The 6,999-nt window shown below is 43.8% G+C and overlaps 1 protein-coding gene across 1 annotated transcript in view; it reads left to right on the top strand.

Annotated features, from left to right (window-relative positions):
• Positions 1–6,999, top strand: part of SLC6A4 (solute carrier family 6 member 4) — a 37,364-nt gene that overhangs the window by 3,925 nt on the left and 26,440 nt on the right. The gene's annotated exons all lie outside the window — the stretch shown is intronic.

Genomic DNA, 6,999 nt, shown 5'->3' with positions numbered 1-6,999 from the left:
GAGCTTGGGCTGGGAGGAAAGGGGTGGGAAGGGATTGGGGGGAGAGAGGAGATATGCTATTCTGGGCGCACCACCGGCTGCAGGGAGGTTTGACTGACTGGAAGTTTCCCAGCTCCTCTGAGGGGTAGAATTATTTTTCTCGCCCCAATTTTTTATTTAGAAAAATTTCAACCAAAAATCCAGAGAAGTGGTCCAGAGAAACCTCACCCATACTCACTATTTGTTAACATTTTGACATAATCGTGCGTGTACTCTCTCTCTAATTATACATATATCTAATTTCTGCATATATTATATATATAATTTGATATGTTGTGTATAATATTTGACATTATTAATGTAATAATTATACAATTTATATACATATATAATTTTGTGTTGAACCTTTGAGAATTTGCAGACATCCAAATACTTCTCCCTAAATACTTCAGCCCATGTCTCCTAAGAACAAGGATATTCTCCTACGTAACCTCATTATTATCACATTTGAGAAACTTCACATTGACAAAATATTATTATCAAATATATAGCCCATATTCAAATTTCCCCCACTATTTCAAAGATGTCCTTTTTAGCGTCAAGGGTTACTTTTTGAGACCAGAAACTCCTAGGGATTGGAAACTATTTCTCACATCTGGGAACTAGATCTAATGATCTGTGTCATGATGAACTGATTTTTTTTATGAATGTCCCCAAACTGTGTGTGTGACTCCTTGTAAAACATATTCCAGAACTTCTTGACTTGAGCGTATAGGCACCTTCAATACAAGCGACACCAGATCGCAAACGTCTGGTGGCTGAAGAGTTGGCCGCACCCGGCCTTCACGCCCCCCTCCACTCTGCTACCTGACTCCATCTCTCTCTCCCCTCCGTTCTATCCCCATTTTGTTCTCCCACCCAGAGAAATGGGCCCAGTTCCCCCGCCCCTCATCTTCACTACTCACTGTTTTCTTCAATTCCACCTCAAATGCTTTTCTCCTCCCCTTTTCTCCCCACCTTGCTCACAAGTAACTCCACTCTCATTTCATTACACATTTTCCCTGGGGCTGGTTTTCTTCTCTTTCCTCCCTCCTCTCCCTCTCAGCTCCCTTTGTGGGTCTAATCATGTCTGTTCCACACAAAAATTGTCTTAGTAATATACCTATTACTACGGAAAAAATGTTTGGAAATGCTCTCAAGTTTTTTTTATCTCGATTTCTATTTATTGCATAAACTGCATTATAACAACAATAAAGGAGTGTTTAGAAGGTGTGACACACCTAATGCTGCTTAATCTAACATATCACCCATTTGAGTTTCCCAAGTGTCTTTCCTGGCCTTGTCCATGTTATAACATATAACAGCAACAGAGTGAAAGCAGTTTTGTTTTCTGCAAAAAGTAAGTTGCGGAGTTAAGTATAATAAGGAATTCGTGTCATCAACTTCTAAAGCACTTTAAAGGCGCCTAAGAGACACCTGCGTGGAATCTATTCAAGAATGTCTCTGCTTCTTTGTCCTTCTGTCCAATTTAGTTTTCCTCAAGAACCAGAATGTTAAAATAAATAAATAACTTCTAATCAGTTTCATTGTCGTTCCCTCTCCCACCCCGTTTCGTAGTACTTAACAACGCTCTGTTCTACAGCTTGCATTTTAGATGTTTTAGAATTTTTACTGTTAAACTAGGATTTTGTAAGCCAGCTTAGGAGGCTAACCAGTGTTTACGACATTTATTTCTATGGGTAGAAAATATAGTCCAAGTTCCTTCCAAACAAACGACGCACAAATGAACATTTGGAACTTAGGCCATTGACGGTTGTGCCTGCTGGTATTTGTTTCAAAGTCTAAGAAGCACAACTTTAATGTGCTCTTTTTTAATCCAAGATATGTCAATCTTTTCCAGTCTATAGTCCATTACAATTACTGTTGGTGACAGTCCTCCATCCTCCCCCAGGATGCATGGCAGATCTTCCTGATGGGTGAGAGCAGAAGGGGCAGGGCCCCTGGGAATGGCACTCTGGGGAAGAGGAGTGTCTCACCTGAGGCTCAAGCCTGCCAGCATGGCCTCTGCAGTTCCCCGGGCCCTGTGCCCAGAAACCCAAAACAGACCCTCCATGCTGGGAGCTGTGCAGTGTACACACCAGTTAGCAAGTATTGAACACAGGGATGTATAAGCCGTGGCCCCTGCTGCCAGGGGAATGCAAAACCAATATATGTAAAAAGTAACTAATGAGACCCGATAATCAATGATGAATGATGGAGTAGAGAGAGATCATCTTGGGCTGGGGTGGCAAGAGGAAGCTTCATGGAGGGGTGTGGATAGAAACTTAAGCCGGACCTCAGAGGATGCAGGGTAATTAGAGGCAGCGAAGGGGCAAGACAGGGATGCACTGGGCATGCTCCGCAGACCACCTGCCCCTGATAACCTGGGTGTTTGTTAAAGTTCAGCACTCACACGGATCTCTTGAATTAGAATCTCCAGGAGAGCAGCCAGGAATCTGCTGTTTACAAGTTTCCCAGTGACTCCAAGCATGGACCAGGGAGGTCTCGTGGAAGGAGATGGAGGCCCTAGCTTCTGGCTCAAGCTGCCCACTCCTTGTGTGCTGGGTTATGAATCACTTAGCCTTGTGAGCCTCAGTTTCCCTTAGTGGGTATGAAGGAGACAAGCAGAATGGGTTGCATACGTGTGGTGGCATAGTGGCCATCAACTCACTGTCATTTACTGATGCTTTCCATGTGCTTGACACTGAGTTCAGTATTTATCATATTTTTATTTAATTCCCACAACAGCCTTTTGGAAGTAGGGAATGTTAATGGTCTGTTTTATATATTTTATAAATAGAAGCCCAGAGAGGTTAAGCAACCTGCCCAAAGTCACATAGTAAGTGGTGGATCTGAGGTTCCAGCACAGATCTTGAGACAGGAAAGCTATGAGTTGTGGACATGCAGGAACTATTAAGCAATGTCTCAAGGAGGTAGTTAGTCTAGGGCTTGGCTGTACCTTTTCACTAGAAGAGGACTGTTCATGCCTGTTAGGCCAAATTCATTTCTTTTGATTAAAGGCAAAATGAATAATCCATTGTACTTTTGGGCAGCCTCTAGAGTGATCTCAACCTCACCGCAAATGGCTAATCCTCTAGATTTTACTCTCCCAGGCACAGAAAGTTCTGGACAGAGACCTTTTCCTTTCTCATGGTAGCTGGCCCATAGGCCCTGAGGATTTTAATTCCTCTCCAAAAAATTCAACTGCCTGACTCTCTCGTACAAGGAATTCTTTGGATAATGAGATGGCTGTGATAGTACACTTCTACTCCTTATGTCCAAAAAAACAAGCAGATTTTCTCCACTCTCTTCATTCATATCGTGAAGTCTCTATTTTGTTTGAAAGGTGACCTAGGAATCCCTGTCCAGTGGCTCACAACATAGGACACTCACACCTCAGAGAAGAATCCCTTCAACAGATAGAAATACGAACCCCCTTCTTACACTGTGGAGCTTGTGAGCCAGAATCAACTGAAATCCAGGGCCCTGTGACAGAAGCTGTGCAATAGCAACGGAAGGAAGACTTTTAAAACCTGAGGGCAATTTGGAACTAGAAATGTGAGGTATCTAAACATGCTGCATCAAGTCAGCAGACACCTCAGCTTACAGCAGGAGGTGCAACAGCACTAAAGGTAGCACCAGCTTTTCCTACCAGTCAGATTTTGGCCTTGTACCATGAAGGCAGGACTGTGCCTGCTTTGTCTCCAAGAACCTAGCACATAGTAGGCATACAGCATATCACTGCTGAATGAGGGTTGGCCCGTGGTGGAGGGCCAGGTGCAGTGTTTACTGTGTTAGTTGTGCCAGAGTCCCATGATTTCTATCATCCTTGATAGGTGTCTTGGGACCTTTAGACTCACTCAGAATAGAGGATGCAAATTGCTACTTGGCTATATGACCTGTAATTAATCTTATCTCAGTGGTAAACCCATAATTCATGCTGGGTTTTCTTTTGTTTGGTTTTTGAAATGGAAATCGAGTGTCCTGAGAAATGAATTCACTTTGATTTCTACACGTGAAGTCAAAGTACAACATTTCTATAGTGTTTCTGCTTAGAATGTGCTGATGAGTGACAAACAGACACATAGGAACACCGGTATTTCCAAAGGGCTGGGTGGTTTCATGACTAATCACTCTAACTGTAATTACATGCTTGTTCAGATACTGGTTTCCCTGGCTACAGAGACAGGGTTCATGGTAAGAATGGAGATGTGATCAGGAGAAGTTTAAATAGAAACAATTCTTTTTACTAGGGGGGAGATGAGGTGAATTAGCCCACCAGCCTGGCTGAGAGGAAGCAGAAGTGTGCACAGGAAGCCGACTGTCAGCCCATCATCTTCACCACTGTGCTGCCTCTTGTGCGTGGTGATGTGGGAGATGAAGCTCCTGTGTGTCAAGCTGTGGTCCCACTGAGGAGCTGGGTTTTATGTGGCACCACCCATGGCCTGTCACCCATGGTCAGCCTGGGACAACGACACACATTCAAGATGCTACAGAAGGCTTCCAGGGCTTTCTCTGGCCATGGAGAAACTCAAAGCCTGCCTGGAAGAGGTCATAGCTATAATATTGATCTCTTTTGCAATAACTCTATCCAGCAGGGTAAAAATATCTTTTAAAAAAGAAAGCTTCCGAGAGAGCATTCTTGGAAGCCAACCTTCTTAACAACTCTTACCTCCTGTATACCTCTGTATACTTGGGTCAGCTTGCTCTCAATCATTGTCCTCTGGTCTCAGGAGAAAAAGCTGGTCAGTGCTGTGTAGGATCAGAAAAGTGGGAAAGGAATCTGGGCCACAGGCAGCATCCCGCAGACAGAAAGGGGCCTGGGCCGGGCCATCTGCTCTTGGCCAACCCAATTAGTACCTGGGAGGGGTTTTTTTCTCAGAAGGAGAGGCCAACGAGTGAGTTGAAAAGGAGATATGCTTCTCTACCAGTTTGGTGGCTTCAAGTGGCTGTCACTTATCTGTTTGCATGCCAAGTTCTATGATCAGATGCAGGAGCACAGTAGGAGAACCCTAGAAAGCAGAGCTGGATAGAGAGAGACTAATTTCTAGGGAGAAGCAACCCGAGGCTGTGAGTCAGCTGAGAAACACTCTTCACAGCTTTTCTTATGACTTGGGCCGTTTCAGCCTGTTGATAAAATAATAAGAAGAAAAAATGTGTTGGGGTATTTCAGGAAATGAGACCTTTGTAATCCTCAGAACAGAAGTAGACAATAGTGTATTACTCTTCTAGAAGCTGCTCATGACAGTTGCCAAGAAATCAAGATCAGATGCCTTGGGGACTGAGCCTCTGAGGACCCTGAAGAACCTACATTGTCCCCTAAAATTCACCAATACACTTTTTCCAACTTCCTTGACGAGTGCCCCAAGAGAGAAAGTTAATGAAATCTAGAACAAATCACTCGACTCCTGTGGCAGGGTGACAAGTCACTAGCATGGCTAAGCATTTCTTGCCCCTACCAACATTTCCCTTTCATAGCCCCCGGTGGACATGTCGGAGAGAGGGTGGGCGATAACATTTGCTCTCGAGCTTCAATTTAAATGAGAGAAAAGTTGCAGTCTTGAAGCTAGAAAGAAGTTCCTACAGAAAATTTTGGGGAAAATTTTGAGGATGGAGAAAGGAGGATCAAGGCAGAGGGACCTCAGTCTCGGGTAGGCTCTGTCAGTTGGGCGCCATCTGGCTGCACATGGTAAAGATCTTTATCTCTGCCATCTGGTCTTCCAGTTCTTCAGTGTTTAATGTGGAAAGCATGTCGTTGATACAGGCCAGAAGGAAGAGCAGAGACCTTCTTCAAACAACACAGCCAGAGACCACCCCAAGTTCAGGTTGAATCTAGCTGTGAATTTAAATATATTGGCATCATCTCTCCCTCTAAAAAAAAAAAAAAAAAAAGAACTTAAAAACCTTTCTTGGCCTCATAAATGGTTACTTATGGTAGATGAGAGGATGTGTGGTTATTTAAAAAGTTCATCAAGTCTAACTGAGGTCACAAGGAAAGGGGAGCAGGGAGAGGCTGGAAAACAACAAAGATGAACAGAATGGGGTTTTATATAGATCACTCAGTCAGAAATTTGTATTCTTCTATGAGTGATGTTTGCATCCCTGAGCCTGGGATAGGATCAGGGAAGGAGTCCAAACAGCTGCTAGATAAGGGAGAATTCAGGATACCTACCCCACCTACACACACGCACACACACACACATGCACGCACACACGCACACGCACACACGCACGCACACGCACACACATTCACGCACACACATGCACTGGCTCCATAGAGTTGGTTTCTCTCTTGCTGCTGTAATATTTTTGGCAATAATGAATCCCTTAAAAATTTTTATTCTCTAATCTATAGGAAAAAAAGAACCCAACGAACATAAAACTCCAATTACTTGTGTCCCCTGGTGTTCATGTCTAATCTTTTCCAATATTTATGTACATAGTCACCATGTGACCCTACTACTTTGTGTTTTAATTTTTCACTCATTATGTTTTTGTTTTCACATTTCCACGTGTGGATAGTTAAGTTACAGTCATTGAAAGTCCCCAGTAGGTAGGACGCATACACTGCCATTTTTATTAACTACCAATTCCTGGCTGTCCTCCGACTGTCGGAGTTGTAAGATTAGGATCAGACCGTTGCAGGTATGAATAATGATGGCAGATGCCTTTTCCTAGAAAGGTATGCGATCTCAATTAAGCAGAAACATCCTTCAACTCCCAGACTGTTTCAAGAGTTAGAAATGTTCAGGCCCAGAAGAAATGAAGTTAGCTGGAAGGTTTTGGCTGCTGATTACTTTATAACAGGCCATAGGTTTAAAGTCCAAAAGGGCTCGGATTTCTACCCTGTGTTTGACATCTCAGACCTCAATACAGAGGAGCTGAGCGAGCTGAGCTGACGTCCCTGCACCCCGGCCCACAGCAGGGATAGGAAGGCTCAGAGGCCCTGGGCCAGGTCTCCTTACTGCAGCATGTGGGGAC

This window comes from Pteropus alecto, unplaced genomic scaffold (assembly GCF_000325575.1).
Source record: "Pteropus alecto unplaced genomic scaffold, ASM32557v1 scaffold98, whole genome shotgun sequence".
Lineage (NCBI taxonomy): Eukaryota > Metazoa > Chordata > Mammalia > Chiroptera > Pteropodidae > Pteropus > Pteropus alecto.
This window is presented reverse-complemented; position numbering and strand designations above follow the sequence as displayed.